Source organism: Dipodomys merriami, unplaced genomic scaffold, assembly GCF_024711535.1.
Source record: "Dipodomys merriami isolate MVZ:Mamm:240054 unplaced genomic scaffold, mDipMer1.0.p SCAF_32, whole genome shotgun sequence".
NCBI lineage: Eukaryota > Metazoa > Chordata > Mammalia > Rodentia > Heteromyidae > Dipodomys > Dipodomys merriami.
In genome coordinates, this window is record NW_027204715.1 from 16340370 (window position 1) to 16359010 (window position 18641).

The 18641-nt window shown below is 32.6% G+C and overlaps 2 long non-coding RNA genes across 2 annotated transcripts in view; both read right to left on the reverse strand.

Moving 5' to 3' along the window:
• Positions 1 to 3297: 3297 nt before the first annotated feature.
• Positions 3298 to 4545, reverse strand: LOC138841424 (uncharacterized). The gene is made up of 3 exons (XR_011376428.1): positions 4365 to 4545; positions 3968 to 4103; positions 3298 to 3394 (listed from the first exon to the last, which is right to left on the reverse strand). It is a non-coding gene; the product is annotated as an uncharacterized lncRNA (long non-coding RNA).
• Positions 4546 to 4672: 127 nt separating this feature from the next.
• LOC138841423 (uncharacterized) overlaps positions 4673 to 18641 on the reverse strand; it is a 47311-nt gene continuing 33342 nt past the window's right edge. Inside the window, exons 2-3 of the long non-coding RNA XR_011376427.1 lie at positions 8502 to 8593; positions 4673 to 4719 (exon numbers count right to left, since the gene is read on the reverse strand). This is a non-coding gene — a long non-coding RNA (uncharacterized lncRNA). The remainder of the gene's footprint in view (positions 4720 to 8501; positions 8594 to 18641) is intronic.

Genomic DNA, 18641 nt, shown 5'->3' on the forward strand with positions numbered 1-18641 from the left:
AAGATGTTTCTACAAAAGATAAAAAATTAAGATAAGCAGGATGAAACTGACATTCCATTACTATTTTTAATTTATCTTTCAGTCAAGTTCAGATCAATGACTAGTATTTTGGTCAGCCTGAGTCATGTAGTGCTCATTCAAGAGATGGCATAGAGCTTATATATCTATATACGATCTCAAAAAGAAACAAACAAAAATAGAGTGCTGGGGCTGGGAAGGTGGCTCAGTGGTAGACATTTGCCTTGCATGCATGAGGCCCTGGGTTCGACTCCTCAGCACCACATAAGCAAAAAGAAAAAAGCCTGAAGTGGCACTGTGGCTCAAGTGGTAGAGTGCTAGCCTTGAGCTGAAGAGCTGAGGGACAACGCCCAGACCCAGAGTTCAGGACCCACGAACGGACCCACCCCAAAAAAATAGGCTGTTGATGATGTCTTTGCAAAAAGATAACTCCTTTCTGATCTTATTCTGTTAAAGATAATATTTCTAGAAAAGGAAAATGATTTCTATGGGTTGCATCACTTACAAAAGTTGTTGTTCAAGGATATTCCAAAATTCATCAAGCTATAAATTCTGTAATTTTTTTATGTTGCCTAAGCTTGTTTCTTTTTAAAATTTTTAAATTTTATTTTGTATGTTTTTTATTGTAAAAATACTGTACAGAAGGGTTACAATTACATGATCAAGGTAATGAGTACATTTCCTATTGAGCATTGTTGTCTCCTCTTTGTTTTTCCCCTACCATCCCTTCCCTCCCATTCCCACAACTACCTCCCCACAACAACCAAAGCTATAAGTTTGTTTTCAATACAGCATCTTGTACATCTCATTGTTTCAATGGATCAACCTGTATCCGTATTTATGCATTTTGATTTTTCCCTTCCTCTCCTTGAATTAGAACAGAAGTATATATAGAAGATGCAGGGCACGGACACCAAATACAGTGAAAACAGGGGTTATACCTTGGGGGAGAAACATATGAAGAAATAAAAAAAATCACATGGTATATTAAAAATACGTTAGAAACAAAAGCAAACAAGAAAAAAAAATATTTGTGTCCCTATAGTGGGGTTCATTTTGCTTAACATCATTATATGGTCATATGTACATAGCTTTTTAACTTTGTTGTTTGTGCTACACATGTACTAGTTATTGCAAATAAGGGAAACCATGGGACCCATGTTTCTTTGTTCCTGGCTTACTTCACTTAATATAATTTTTTCCAACTCTTTCCATTTCCTAACAAAGGGGCAATGTCATTCTTTCTGATGGAGGCATAGAATTCCATTGTGTATATATATATATATATATATATACCACATTGTATTGATCCATTCATCTACTGAGGGGCATCTGAGTTGGTTCCATATCTTAGCTATGTTAAATAATGCTGTGATAAAAAGTTGTGCTTGTAGATTTAGATTGGCCTTGTTTGTGATCATTTGGATGAATGCCCAAAAGTGGGATTGTTGGGTCATAGGGGAACTCTACATGAAATAAAAGAAGCAACCCCAAAATTCAGATGGCACAATAAAAGACCCTGAAGAGCAAAAAAGATCTTTAACAGAAAGAGCAGTGCTGGGGGAATATCGATACCAAATTTCAAACCCTACTACAAAGACATAGTAATCAAAACAGCTTGGTACTGGCACAAGAACAGACCTGAGGCCCAATGGAATAGAACTTAAAACCTAGAAATGAACCCACAGACGTATAGCCACCTAATCTTCGATAAGGGAGCTAAAAAAATAGAGTGGAAGAAAGACAGCCTCTTCAGTAAATGGTGCTGGCAAAATCGGTTAAACACCTGTAGAAAACTAAAGCTAGATCCTTATATATCACCTTGCACCAGAATCAACTCCAAATTGATCAGAGACCTCTGAGTCAAAGCAGACACCCTGAAAACTTTACAGGAAGGACTAGGAGAAAGCTTAGGTCTCCTTGACACAGGCTGAAATTTTCTCAATACAGACCCAGAAACACAACAAATCAAAGAAAGGTTGGACAAATGGGATTGCATGAAGCTGCAGAGCTTCTGCAAGGCAAAGGACATAACTAGCAAAATCAATAGAAAACTCACGATTGGGAGAAGATCTTCACTAGCCATACAATAGACACGGCTCTCATATCTAAAACATACTTAGAACTCAAAAAATTAAATCCCCCAACAACAAATCCTCAAAGAAACAACTGCCCAATAAATAAGTGGGCTAAAGACTTAAAGAAAGATTTCTCTGAAGAGGAAATAAGAATGGCCAATAGACACATGAAGAAATGCTCAACCTCTCTAGCCATAAAATAAATGCAAATCAAAACAGCATTGAGATACCACCCCATTTAGAATGGCTATAATCAAAAACTCTAATAATATCAGATGCTGGAGGGGATGTGGACAGAAGGGAACCCTACTGCATTATTGGTGTGAGTGTAAACTTGTTTAACCACTTTAGAAGCTTTAATTACTTTCTAAACTTTTCTTGGTTGTACAGAGTTAGCATGATCTTCAGCTAAATGAACTCTTTACAGTTTGAAAAATCAGTCATAATAAGTAACAAGCATTTATCTTAACAAGAAGCCAACCTTGTAAGTGAAGAAGTGATGTAGGATTGTATTGTTGAGGCTTTGCCCACACTCAATCGACTTGGCTTTTATAAGATATGTTAAGATAATTCTTGATGAGAAGAAGTTCATAGTTGTGATGTAATAGTCTTGAATACATCACAAAATAATTATGAGTGAAGATATTTGGATTTTTAGGAGATCAAGTAGCACCTGTGACACATAAAATGCCCTATGTCCGCATAAAATGTATTTAATCATAACAATGTAAAACATAATTCTGTCAGAAAATGTAGGTTGATAGACTTTTGGCAACCAAAACAAATCTTTGAAAAAGAGTGCTTCTGTCCTCTTCAAGTTGGTTGCTACTGTCACTCTTACCTTAAATGCAGTTTATTGCCTTTCAATGTTAAATATATGGGAAATTAAGATTAAAAGGGAGAATTCTTGTATTTGTCCTTTAACAGTTCTCTAAATAATATTTTTTTACTTCTAAACCATTAGTGATGTTATTGTTGGTAAATTCAAAAAGAAGACAAAGGAAAGAAAACAAATTCAATCATAAAAATGCTGGGTTTTCCCTCCCAATAGAATTGTGTTATCACAATTGCACAAATAGTAAAAAATTTTATTTAAAAGATGCCACAATCAGAAGTGCTGGAAAAATAATAAGGAACAAAACAATCATTATAATAGTAATACTTTTTTCAAACTTCAAAAAAACACATTTTTACAGTGCCAGGTTTCTCTCTCTGCATCTCCAGTTGCAATCACTTCTGCTTCTCTCTGTAAAACTTCAAGTGTGCACACAATTTCGAGCCACCAAATCTTCTCATCTCTAAGAGATAAAGAACCAAATGTGCCTTGTTTAGTCACAAACATGGAAGAAAATGGAAAGAAAGGAGGCTTTGTGCATCTAGGCCATAATCCCAATCAACATTTATCCTCCTAGGTTGGTGTCTGCTCATGAATAAAGCATTTCAGCATTCATCCATCAGGCAATTTTCCAGGACAAGATAAGGAATGTGTTCTCAGTTTATTAAAATTCTGCTGGGCTACATGAATATCCATCTAGCAAAATGTAAGGTACCAGTATACTTGGCTCAACTATTTAACCAATGGCATATTGTGTTCATTTTTTCTTACCATAGACTCTATGTAGCATAGATTACAAAGTTAGCTATCCAGCATGTTATTGCATCCCATAAGTACTTGGCTGCATCAACTATTTAGTGTTGACCAAAGATGAGTTATGAGATTTAGCTTTAGCCTATTAGCCACTCTTATAAAGGCTATGTGAGACTATCTTAACCCTCCCTAAACAGTAACTAGTTTAACATGCTGGCACAACTCATCCATGTTGTGATGCAGAAGAATGTAAATGGTAGGATGTGCTTTATAACACATTCACCTGGAGATTTATTAAAAACCTTGGTCCTCTCATCAGTAGGTCTGTTTTGACATCCAGATTTACTTTCTTCTCCAGATTCCATGTCTGATTCAATGTTCCAAGAGTCATATTTTGAAATCTGCTCACCTCACTTATCCTGTAAAAAAAATTATTAACATCAATTGACAGACCAGTAAGCATGGAGCAGATGAAGCACCTTATGAGTTAGAATTGAGTTATTAGCAGAAAATAATCTAAGTGATTACATTTGTGCAACAACTTCAGTAGCACATTTATAATTAGAAATTCTATTGAAATGATAGATTGTGTACATTATCTTTGGACAAATGCTATTTTTAATTAACCATTAATTAATTCTACTATTTTTACATAGTTGTACAAAGGAGTTGCTATTTACCTAATATTAATTTTAATGTGTGGCCTATTCTAATTCTTTATTGTTACATTTTGTTGTCTGCTCAGATGTAGTGGCTTCAAACAGCATGCATTCAGTGTCTCAGAGTCTCTGTGAGGCAGCATCTGCTCTCTTCCAAAACTGATCTTCTGCTTCATAGTCTGTCAATGAGTGACAAATCAGGTGTCTCTGCAGCCTGATATCTCACATGGAGGACTCGGGGCTCATGAACCTTAAACAGGTCAGCACAAGGTCATTCAAATGGTCATTGGCAGGACTCACTTGCTCCTGGCCACTGCACTAAGGATTTCGTTTCCTACTGGCTGGCTGCTTCTAGAGGCTTCCAACAGTTGCTTGGCTGACAAAACACAAAAGCAGAGCCAGGAAGAAAAGTCAAATTACGATCATGAAAAATTGAATCCTTAAATTCATATACTGTCATCTCCACCATCTTTACAACCTCATGCCCAAGGCAGGTAGATCCAGCTACCACTGAAAAGAACAGTTTTCTACAAATACTAAGTAGAGATATCCATGAGTCATCTTAGAAATTGCCACTCTATCATAGTTCAAAATCTGCTAACTATGTACACAGTACACATTCAAAGTGATGAGATAGTAAAAGAAGAAAATATTATGAAATGTACAAAGAAGCATCTGTGTCTTATTGAATTAAAATAATGTTATATATTACCAGCAAAAAGAGAACTTGTTTTGAGATATTCAGGCATGAAGAATAAAGAAATACCATTTAGGTACTAAGAAGAGAGAAATTCATTTTTTTTCTTTTTCAGAATTCTATCTTGTAAATATGTGCATGGATACGTACACATATATATTTAGTGTGCCATTAGTTACATGCATACACATTTATGTGTTTGATTTGTATTGTTATACAACTATGATTTGCCAAATGATAAGATTTTGAGTTTATTTCCTTTTCGTTCAAGTGCTCATAAAATTTTTATAATTTGTATAGCTTATTTAAAAATATTCTTGCTGAACTTAAGAATCTTCAAGGAATACAATTAATGCTGGTTGTTACTGATAGTGTTGTTGATTTTTTTTTGTGTGTGTGTGTTGTTGATTTCTTATTCCTGTGTAAGTACTTCTATGATGAATGCTTAAAAGTGAAAATTCTGGGAAAACACAACCATGAAGTATGTTTCTCACCTTGAAAGGTATTCCTCTATGTCCTACATGGGTGTTTGATCCAATTTACCCCATAATGTAATAATGCAGAACAGTCTTTCTTTTTCTATTCCTTTTTTAATATTGTAAATCTTACCAACATTTTTTACTTCACAAAGCTCATTGCTAAAACTGACATCTCATTGAAGTTTAATATATGTTTCTTTCACTGTATGTTTCTCAGATTTTAATAAAATTTGGAAAGGTTTTCCGGCTGCTGTATTTACACTATCCATTTACTTACTCTGCCTTTTTCCCCGTCTTCTTTTTACTAAGTTATTGATCTTTCCTACTTGATTTATAAACACCTTTTAAAACATTTTCATCAGAAGCAGCAACTCCAACATTCCCTCTTCATATATTGTTTATTTATTTTATTTTTAGTGACTTATTTGCCAGGTGTGAACAGTCACTTGCTATGTAGTTCATGATTAAAGTGAGCAGTGAGGTAAAGTGAATATTAATTGCTGAGTGCAGCTCTGGTATGGCAGTGAAGTAAGGCTAGGAGATTGTGTTTCTCAACCTCCTTTATTGAAGGACTTGGCTGCCCTAAAAATGCAGGCAAAGCTGGTCAGCAGGCAGCATCCAACCTTCTGTCAGCTCCCCCAGTTTCTGGCTCACTCTCAAAGAACCACCTGACTGAGGTTGTTCACTTTCCAGAGCAGCTCACAGGCAGTGACTGAGTGAGACAGATTCTCTGTTCGGCAAGATTTATTTTGGACAAGCTAGAGTGCTACCTGCTGTGGGGGCTGAGAAGATGTCAAGCTCATCTTTACAGACTTCTCCCTGGCCCCGTGCTAGATCTTAATTTTTAACAAGTTACTGCATTCGTGTGCTCCTGATAGTGTCTTTGTATCTGCCTCCTAAGAATTAACGCTTGGTTGGCACTGTTCTTAACCGCAATTTAAGACTTAACTTGCCAAGCTGAGATTTCATGAGGATGCTTCTTCTTTGTTTGAAATATCCTTCTCTATCATTTGCACAGGAACAGTTTAATATTTCTATGGTTCTTTTTAGTTATCTTTATGAAAAGCAATTTGCAAAAGGTCTTAAACTGTAATAAAGCACACTTATCCTTTTGTGGGTTTATGATAAAATCATATTTTCTCTGTTCCATTGTAACATATTAGATTCAGTCAAAAGACAATATTGAGCCTCATACTGGTAGCTCATACCTCAGGAGTCTGCAGCTCAATACAGCGCACACATGAAAGTACTTGGGACTCAGTCTATAATTAATTGTTTTCTATGAACAGAAACATGGCTCAAGTGAAACAGCATGAGGTATTAGAAAACTAACTAACTAAGGGAATGGGAATTGATATATTTTTTAAAGTGTCTATGTATATTTGAATAGTCCTCCCCAAATCAAAACAAATTATGAAGGAAAACAATAAAATAAATTGTAAAAGGAAGGTAGTTCATTGATTTTAGTTCTATGATTTCTTTCTCTTAATTCAATGAGTTTGTAGGGTTAAAACTTGAGCATTTACATGTAGATTTTAATCGGTGGTTCTGTTAGTTTTTCTCCATTTTTCAACTATATTATTGATTTGAAAACTTGAACAAGAAATACTTTATATAAAAATTATTCCAATGAAATCTACTGTATCAGCTCCTTAGTTTTAGTGTACAGTCTCCAAAACTGTGAAAAATAAAATTTTAGCTCCCAATGCAGTGAAAAAATATACCTTTAGCCTCTAAAACTTTAAAAAGTAACTTTTATTATTTAAGTCAAATATGCATAAAGTGTCAAAAATTACATGTGCAAGTAAATTGCAAGAATACTCACCAGAAAATAACATGATTTTTGAACTTCCTTATTTAATAAAACTAAGAAGAGGAGAAATTATTTGAATGGGTATCTCTCTCATCTGCGCTTACTTTTATAATATATCACACATGGATTGCTACTTGTTTTTGTATTTTTTTAAAGTGGAGCTTGGAATGGAATTCCAGGTCTCAGTTTTACAAGTCAGGTGATCTACCATGTGATCCATAAAAGCCGTTTGCTTTTATGCTGGTTATTTTTGTGGGAGAGTCTCTCTTTATAGCGTGGCCATTTGAGGCTGTAATACTCCTTTTCTTTCTCTGTGTTGCTGGGGATAAAATGCATATTCATTAAGTCCAGCCAAAGTGCTAGTGCTCCCAGACTTTGGAAGATGGAGTGTGGCAAAGTTCTTCTAGTGTGGGTTAGAAGAGAACATTTATCCCCAATCTCTGCCTCCCAGTTAGCTAGGATTACAACTTGTACCACATAAGGGGGCATTCTCATGGTTTCTTCTACATTGTTGAGAAGGCAAACTTAACTTTAAGTTGTATTGTTAGTATTGTGGAGATGTTTAATTCTACCTTTCTTTTCTGCCAATGGTGACATAAAATTCAAAAGGTTGGATTAAAAATATTAGTCCAGTATTATTTCATCAACAAAAAATCCTCCAAAGATCATTTAAAATATAACATTTTGGTCTTATCATTGAACAAATAGTGTAAATTTCTTGTCTTTCCCCTCCTGGAAAAGGTAAAACCCTGTCTCCTGTCACTTTTGGAACGTTATTTCTGAATAAAACACCAGAGCAAGGCTTTGGCTCCTTATACTTAGGAAAATCTGTTCTTTGATTCTTGTTGAATAGCTTGTGGTTTCCCTAACAAATTTATCTGAATTCCACAGGTCTTATGACAGACACCAGCTTTGTTAACATGCTCATCCCAGAGTACTGAAGAAAAAAAAGCCTGAAGAAAATGTCAGAAGTAGATTGTCAATCAGAACTCTTTCTAACTTAATTAGGGATGAAACCTCATAGACTCACAATTACACAAACCATCATACACAATTACCATGATTTTTTTAACACCAAAGTTCATCTAAAAGTTTGACTTCTTTTCCATTTTTGATAAAACTTCATGAATAATTCTTTAATGAAGTATGACAAATTCTTCGATTGTCACCTTTCAAGCATGAAATTGAAGGAGAGGTAAACATTTCAATCAACAAAAAACTTCTATCTTATCTTCAGTCCTTGAATGTTAAGCCTTGGCATCTGTGAATGAAAAAAATAAGTAAAATAAAACTTTTATTTTTGTTATCATGAGGCTGTCTTTCAAAGATACAAAATTTTCTGTTTTGGAATTAGTAAAAAAAAACTTGGAAACATTGGTTTATTGACATTTATAATAAATGGTATTAATGCTAAGAGAAAACTAATGATATTAAGATAATAATGAGAAGGTAATCACACTAGAATTCCAGTTATTTCTTTATTGAAGCAATTTAAAATAATAAGGAAAAGTCCATTCCTTTAGGCTATTAAATTTTATAAAATTATAATTATGTGGTGTGTTATTTATGTCTTGCTAGGTAACACAACTAGATTTATTGAAAAAAAGGGGAAAATATACAGTAAACTCAATAAATAAAATTGTTAGATAATGAAATAATTTGTGCTGAGAAAGAAGTAGGGAAGATTTGGTTCTGAAAATTAATCATATTTAAAGTTAAAATATATAATGAAGAGATAATTATGTGTTAAAATTTATCATATTTCTTCCTTGCACTGATTGCTTTTGCTGAGATGTAGAATGGTAAATTTATTGACTTCTTTTACACTATTTTTTTCAACGTGGCTTAAAAAAGTATTTTTATTTTTTTATTTTCAACATGCAGTACATTTATTTATTTATTTGTTTTCTTTTTGTCTATAGGCCTTATTTGAACTTTCTGAATATACAGTAGGTTGTTTTATACACAGAATGTGGGAAGACTCGTATAATTTTTGAAGTATTTTCTTTTCACTTTTTTGTTTGCTCTCCCTATGGTAGAACTGTTATGCATATATTGGTATGCATGTCTCCTCTTTCTCCTCTCAGTATTATTGGCACAGTATTTTCACTCTTCCTTTAGCCAATCTAAATTACACAAATTAATTTCTGAGATATGCCTGTAAATTAGCATAGAGTTCTAAAATCTAAATTATTTCACGAATTATAATTTCTTATAACTCTTCACCCCATTTTAATATTTCAATGAGTTTCATTGTTCTATTTTTCCTTTGTGAACTTAAATTAATTCAATTATACTTTTCCTCTTCATCTTTTCTTCTGCTATCCTCCCTTTTACTGGTATCTACACATGTGACCCTTTCTTATTTCTGCCCTTCTTATAGGTCTAAATTCTATTACAGAGAACACATGCTCTTCGTCTTTCTGAGTTTGATGTATCTCTCTTAATATCATCTCCTTTTATGTACATTTTCTTGCCAATGACAATTTTATTTTCCTTTGTAGCTGAAAAATACTCTGTTGGCTACATATACCACATTTTCTTTTTTTAGTGTTTTAAAAATAATTTATTTATTATCTCTAATAGTTGTACAAAGGAGTTGCCATTCACCAAACAGTTTATATATACAGCGCGCCATGATTAATGTCACCTCTTTCAACATTCTCACCCACCATTCTCAACCTACCCCTTCTTTAACTTATCTTAATTTTAGATTATGCATTGCATATTTTTCCATTTAACAAAGAAGTTTATGTATATAAAGCTTCTTGATTTCTTTTCTCACGTATACCATATGTGCCAGTCAAATGAAATCTGGCCTGCTTTGATTCCTTTTTACTGTGAAGTATACAGCAATAATCATGGCTGTAGAAACATTTATCTTTGGTATTAACCTGAAATTATTTTCACATATAATCAAGTATGGTATGGCCCAAACATAAAGTAGTTCTATTTTTAGTTTGCTTATTTACTTATTATTTAAAGCACCTCACTAGTAATTTACATTCTCCTCAACACAGGAGCTGTGCTGATCTACATTTTTACCATAGAGTATGAGAGTTGGTAAGATCAAAAGCCCCAACATCATTCCCAAGATATATAAAATATATATACATAATATTATATATATTTTACCTTTGCATCATTGTACAAAGGAGCTGCATTTTAACAAAGGAGTTCCTGAATATATTTTCATCAATGTCACCCATTTCAATTGTCTCAGCCACCCCTCATACTTTCCCTCAATCTTCTCAATTTTGTAAGATAACCATTGAATTCGTGAATGCATTTTCCCACCCTTCTTGTCTGTTTGTCCCTGCCTTTCCATTGATTCCACTCCAACCCTTTCTAGTACTTGTTTCTTAATGTTTTATTCCAAGAATGTTTTGTGTTTTTTCCCATTATTATAACTGTGTTGCCCATGATGATACGGAATTTCATCATAGGCATTTCCTTTCTGGCTATAAAGGTAGAAAATGTATTAGCTGATATACTTTCTGCCTTTTTCTGTATATCATTAAACTTAAATGGTCAGTATTTAAGATACTGTACTCAATCACATCCCCATGTGTATATTTTCAATAAAAATAAATAACTCAGCCTAAATTTATTATATATGAAGTATGCAGTAAGTAAAATATACATTAATATTTGGAATACAACTACATTTTATAAAGCAGAGATGTTTTTAGTGTGTATTTGTTTGTATGTGTAGGTGTATAATTAAGGCAAAGCTATAATGAAGAATAGTGTTTAGAAGTGAAAGATAAAAGATTTATTTTGCAGGTTAAAAATTAAAGGAAGAAAATAATTTTAGGACTGGGAAAATGGCTCAGTGGTAGAGCGCTTGCTTTGCATGCGTGAGGCCCTGGGTTCAATTCCTTAGCACCACATAAGCAAAAACAAAAAAGCCGGAAGTGGCGCTGTGGCTCAAGTGGTAGAGCACTAGCCTTGAGCTGAAGAGCTGAGGGACAGCACCCAGGCCCAGGGGTCGGGCCCCACGACTGGATTCCCCCACCCCCCAATAAAAAAGAAAAAAAGAAAATAACAATTTTAGTAATAATCATCACTTTCACATTATTTCAACATGTCAGTAGTTGAGAATATGAAGGAAAAGTTATATTAGATCATTATGTTTTTAAGAAAATAACTATAATTTTAATAAGATTAATGCAGCCTACACTATTTTTCTGAAACATTATCTGAAGTCTCATGATATTTAGTATATCTAGTTTTTAAAGTTCTAATTTTTAACTTGAAAGCAATATTGAAAAAATAAGATGTCCTAAATGTTGAATACGTTATGAAATAACATTTGATCACATAGGAACCATTGATATCAATCACCAGTAATCATCTAAAATTATTTTAAAGGGTATCTTATTTAAAAAAGAATACATATCACAATGTTTCATAATCTATCTGATTTTCACTTTATGGAAACTAAGTTGATCATCACCTATGACTAACTCAGTACATAGCTAGTGTATGAGTCACAGCTGACCACAAAATGGCTGGGGCATCTCAATATGCTGCTAAGAATAGAATGAGTCAGGTTTCCTCTGCACAAGGCATTCTAGCTGAATACTAAAGACTTTTCAATTTCTACAGTTGCAGGTAATCAAATTGTATGCAGAAACAGAACTCGCGGAGAACTATTTTGTATCTTATTGATTAGATGCTGAAATGATTAGACAAAGGGAAGGTAATCTCACTCAATAATTAGCTGTAATTTCCCTTGAAAATGAAATGGAATATTTGTGATGGCAAGGGCCTGTCCAAATATCTGATCAACAAGGATACAGGAAAATTCATAGTTAAACATGTCCAAAGCTTATATTTTAGATCAATAGTTACCATATAGTATTAAATAAATAAATATTCAAGAGTGTTGCTGTTAAGGTGTTACTGAATCTAAACTTAGTGATAAATGGATATACAGTATTACACTGTTAAGACATATAATATATGCCTGGAATACCTCAATATCGAGTCCTTGAAAAAATATTATTTTTCTCATATTAACTTTTAATTCTAGTCTCTAAATTCTCTTATGTAGTAAACAAGGTATAAAAATAATTAATGGTCAAATGAAATTATTTATACAAGTAGTCTTGTTATCTCAGCTAATTGGGGTCCTCAGAACTTTTACTTGTTTTGATTCTTTCAACTGGGAGAAACTACTAAAATAATTGTTGAAAATGGAAATGTGTAAGTTTCTTAGAAGAATGATTTAAATATTTTCAAATTAAGGAAAATTACATTCTCTTTCATTAGTTGTCATTTCTGTAATTACATTTTAAAAGAAGATACAATATTATGAGAAATTATTGTATTCTGTGTTTGAGATACCTGGAAAGCTTTCAATAGAGAGAAAAGGAACAATAAAATGGTACTTTATTCAGAAATCTGTGTGTTGTTTCAAACAAGGAAATAGATTCTGGAAGTTAGAGGAGAATGTTTTTTTTTTCTGTCTAATATTTACTTTATGAATCTTGGCCTGTTATCTATCTTTTCTAACTCCTGAGATTGTTATAGTTACTGAGATAAATAGACTGTACAGTTTGAAAAGCCTTAGAAATAATAACCAGAATGTGTTTCTATATACTCGAATACAATAAAATATTCTATATGTCAACAGTTGAGAATCCCATGTGTGTGTGTGTGTGTGTGTGTGTGTGTGTGTGTGTTTTATTTTATTTTTTGTGTGCTTTATTATAAAGGTTCAGGAAACAATTTTGATGAGATTAATCCAGAACTACATACAGAGGTGGAAGCAATTTGATTGATATATTCCAAAAGATTAAAGGAACACTTAGTAAATCTAGGCTTGGTTCTCTTTTACACGAACTGTTATTTGTCACATTGTATCATAAATTATTCATAAGCACCAGAGTCACTTGCAACAGGCATGAACAGAATAGGTAATAAGTAAGTTTACTGTCAGTAGAGAGGGAATTCCTCATTAGGTTAACACATGAGAGTCAGAGAATATCACTGTCTTCCCCTCATTACCTTTCCTGAACCACAGAATCAAAAATGTTTTGTTACTTTAAACTTGCATTGCTCCTAAATAAAATTAAGGAAAATTACAAGTTCCCTGAAAATTGTTTCTCTATTGGTACCTTAATTTAAGAGATGAGGAAAAGCAATACATTTCAAAATGAATGACAGATAAATCTCCAGTTATTTCTGTCACTGTTAATGAATCTTTGTGGATCTGGTCATGTAACAAGATGTTAAGATGGTAAAGATTAAAGATGCCTCCTGTGTAGCTACACAGAGACATAGTCCTTTCAGATTTGAATGACTTTTCAAGCACAGATTTTTTTAAAGAATTAATCAATACACAATTCAAAATATATTAAAAAGTATCAAAACCCTTTATAACTTCAAAATTAAATTGTTGTCCTAGTGAAAATTTCACAAATTTAGGAAAATCACCCAATACCGCTCGAAACTTTTAAAAGTATTGTGTGTTGGAATTAGATATAAATTATGAATATATGTGTAAACGTATACAGGCTCATATGCCTATGCACACAAACACGTTAACAGGGAAGAATTTCAATGGCATAACTCTTGGAACAATTAATTTACAGTCCAACAAGTGGAGCATCTGGGATCTAGAACTTGTGGTATCAGGAAAGAGGACAAAGGGAATGTGTAGATAAACTAAGAGAGCAAAGTTGGAGAATGCATTTATATTAAAATTGTACATGTACAAATGGAACTATCTAAATTGAGGGGATGAGTAGGATTGGGTTTGGTGGGGAGAATTATGAATGGAATAACATAGATCGACATATATTCTATTCATGTTGATATGTTTAATTGAAAACCCTCTGCACCACTATTTAAAAGATCATTTCAAAAGATTTCATCTAAAATAGTATTTTTTAGCGCATAAGTTATACACAGTATGTTATACCTAATTTTAATTCTGTTATGAATTTTGCTCCAATTCAAACAGGTAGTAACAGAGAACCTAATCTTGACGAAGAACATATGGACAGATTTTGTGAAAATATGAAAGTAAGTATGAATGAGCACAGACATAATTTTCCTTTCTTTTTTCTTTTTTCTTTCTTTTTCTTGAACTCTGGGCCTGGATGCTGTCCCGCAGCTCTTCAGCTTAAGGCTAGCACTAGCACTCTATCACTTGAACCACAGCACCTCCTACAGTTTTTGGTTGGTTTATTGGAGAAAAGAGCCCCATGAACTTTCCTGCCACGGCTGGCTGGCTTTGAACCTCGATCCTCAGATCTCAGCCCCCCTGAGTAGCTAAGATTACAGACGTTAGCCATTAGTGCGTAGCTGACAGACAGAATTTGCAAAGAATGGACACAGACAGAATTTTCTGTAGTGAAGTATATTGTGGAAATAAAAGTGTACAAGGCAAATTGAATGAAACAATTTTCAGTGTTTTTTTTCCTCTCAGGTAACTTATTACCTGAATATCTGTTTATACTAATCCCAGGATATGTGGAATACATAGAAGTTTCCTGCACATAGTTGCTGCTCCTGCTTCTTATGACATTAGTCCAGTTTTCCATTTCTCAAAATCTGACAAAAAGATTATCTGTGTTTACTTACAGTTCAATTGATGTTATTAAAACATAATTAATATGTGTGAAATGTGTAAAACTTTGCCTTTGATCTTCTTAACTTCTCCTGGAGCACATCTGGAGAAAGTGTATTTAGGTCATGGAAAGTACAGTATGTGAGTAGACAACTTTTTCCCCCAATGGAGGTCAGTAACCTTAAGGATTTGTGTTTGATTCTGAATGAAGCAGGTCTTATGAAAACGTAAGATTACAAATCTGATTTAGTTTGGATTGAACACTGTAATACACAAACATAGGAACTGAATGTTCTATTAGCTACAAGCAATAAAGTAGACAGGATATAACTGTTTCAGAATAGAAACATAAACCTTTTTAGTGATTTCCAACACATTAAATTCATCCAATTTCATATGCTACTGGAACTGTTTTTCAAGATAGAGAAGCAATTCACTTTCATAAATTCTTCCTTCTATACAATTAAGAACATGAATTTGAATGTTTCTTCTTTCTAAAAACTATTTTATCCTTCTTTCTACCAATTTTTTTTGTCAGTTTATGTTCTTGTTTTTGGGTTGTTCTGTGTGTGTGTGTGTGTGTGTGTGTGTGCGCGCGCGCCTAGATAAATTCATGTTTACTATACCTACATGTTTACAATAACATACATTTACTATACCTACCTTGGTAACTTTAAAAATAGGAAACACCTGTGAAACACCACTATAACTATATCATAAACATGACATTTTAAATGTTTCTTTTTTGTAAAATAATTAATAGCAGATCTATTGTATGAAATTTCAAGTGCATATTACAGTGCACTTAACTTTCCACATAAAATGGAAGTATAGTTTCCCAAGGACCTATTGAGCTTTTATAAAAGGAATAGTATACTATTTGACTAAAACTTCCCCTTTTATGCTTCTTTCTATCCACATAGTGATATGGCTATTTTGATTTTTAACTCTCTGATTTTCTGTATGACTTGTCTCACTTTGCAGAATATCATTTAAATCTATATATTTTTAGCAAATGACTAGGTTTCCCTTTATAAGGTTGAATTTGATTCCATTTATGTAGCAAGGATATTTTCCTTATTCTTTTGGTGGGCATTTAGATTTTTTCCATGTGTTCACCACTTTAAATACTATTATAATCCATTCGAATATACAAAGATCTCTTCTAGTTATTGATGTCAAAGTTCTATGCATAAAAAAAGCTATATGATTAAGTTTTAAGACATAGGGTTGTTGGGTGTTTAATTTTTGAAAATTTCTATGCTGGTTTTCATGAAGCAATTCATATCCCTTTTAGCAACACAAGAGGATTATTATAGTTTCTCTCTATTTTTTGCCAACTCTTCTTATGTTTTATCTGTTTGCTTTTATGAGACCGGCATAAGATCACTTTTTTTATATTGATATAGCTTTGATTAGCATTTCTCTGCTGATCAATGTTGAGCAACATTTCATGTATACAGTTACCATTTACTCATCTTTGGAACAATTATCCTTTCAAATAGTTCACATCTGTTTTTGGTCTGATTTTGTTTGTTTTAGTTGTGTTTTTCTTTGATTCCCTTTGATACTGAGTTATATGAGTTCCCTATAGATCTTTTTTAAAATTTTTATTTTATTGTAAAGATGCTGTACAGAGGGCTTACATTTACATGAGTAAGGCCATTTTTCATTGAACATTATTACCCACTCCACTGTTGCTCTCCCACTATCCCTTCCCTTCCCATATTTCTCCCCCTCCCCCAAGAAGATGTACAGTTCATTTCTGACATAGTCTCTTGTGAGTCTCATTGTTGCAATGGGTCAACTTTGGTACTTCTTTCAGCATTTTGTTATTTCCCTTCACTTTCCCCAGTCAGATAAAACCATATACAAGATGGAGGGTACCAGAATCAAAGATAAAACTTTTAAGAGAAAAATTGTTTGCAGATTTTGTCTTCCATTCGGTAGGTTGCTTTGTAATTTTTTTATGTATTTTTTCCAAACACTTAATTTAATATAGACCCATTTATCTGTTATGTTTCTGTTGCCTATTTATTTGATGCACAATCCCAGAAATTACCAACAGTGTTAATGCTAAGAAGTGTTTGACTGTTTTCTTCCAGAAGTGTTCCAGTGTTTCATTTTACATTCAAATATTTACTGCATTTTAGTTGATTATTGTGTGTATCTTATCATGATTAGATTTCATTATTTTACCTGAGGATACCCTATTTTCACAACAAGGTTATATAGACAATTTTTTTCAATCATAGATTCTTGTTGTCCTTGAAAATTGTAATTTACAAAAAATATTTGAGATTAATTTTAATTGTCTATCTGATACTACTAGTCAATGTTGGATTTGATACCACTACCATACAGTTTTATTGGCTGTAACTTGCGTTTGATAAAGAAGCTGAGATATTTCTTGCTTTATTCTTCATGATAAATCTTTTGGACTATTTTGTGGCTTTTGTGGCTTTATATAAATTAAACAGTTTAATTCAAATCTTCAATGTACTTAAAAATTTTAATAAGATTTAGAAAAGGCTTAATTATATTGAAAGTATAGTTTACAGTGAGGCGTAGTGATATTGTAATAATACAAATTTTCCTATGTAAGATAAATCTCCATTTACCTATATCTTTCTCAACTCTATGGATTTTTTTTATTGTTTTCAGTACTTTTTTGTAACATTTAAAATGGATATACATGGTTTTTCAAAGAAAATATCACTTATTAATGTAAAAATTTTGTCATATGTCTGTACCTTTTTGAATTGTTCTTTTTAACTTTTACATGTGAATATTAACTGAATTACATAATAGGTTTCATCTTCTCATTTTCACCTGTATAAAGAATTTTGATAGTATTCATCTCATTTATTTATCTTGTCTCTCCACTTCACTTTCTCTCAGTCATTTTCTTTTCTCTAATACTTCTGCTTACACACCTAAGTACTCTTACCACATTAGGCATTTGAGAGAAAGCAGAAAATACATTTTTTTCTACTTGGCTTGTTTTTGTCAACATGATCACTAATCTGTTCTGTTTCTTTTACCATCTTCATAAAATGTATTATAACGTTTCATTTGAAAATTCCAAACAACCTCAGATTTGTGTTTAATTCTAAAATTATTTTACTGTCATTTATTCTTAAAATTTGTCAATGGGAACCTGAAAGTTTAGTAGTGCAAAACATTCAAACATTTGAGTATAAATGTAACCAAAATATTCATCATGTTTCAAAAATTACAAGTAATCCTGTCTTCTAGGAAAAATTGTCAATGACGTTCCTGTTAGATAATTTACACCATGTAAAAAAATTGACAATATAGGATGAGAAGGAATCTCCTTGTGTACTAATGTTGTAAAAGAGATACTTGTAAGTAAGAGAATCGATTCCTATAAAGACAGTCATTCCTATAGATTCCTCAAACATTTCCATATATTATTGAAGAATATTTAAAACATTAGAAATATTTTAAGTCACTCCCTAAACTGACATGTTATAAATCAACTTTCTGAATAAAAATACCAATTATCTAGTTATTAAGACACTCATAAATAACATGTATTGTAAATGAACCAAAATTAACTAATTTTAAAGTATGAACATGTAAGATTTCCCTATCAAAATTATTACTTTTAGTTAATTATTCTATTTTATTGTAATTGCCTAAATTAGCAAGAGAAAAATACATAACCTGGACTATTTATAACTTTCTTGAGAAGTAAATTAAG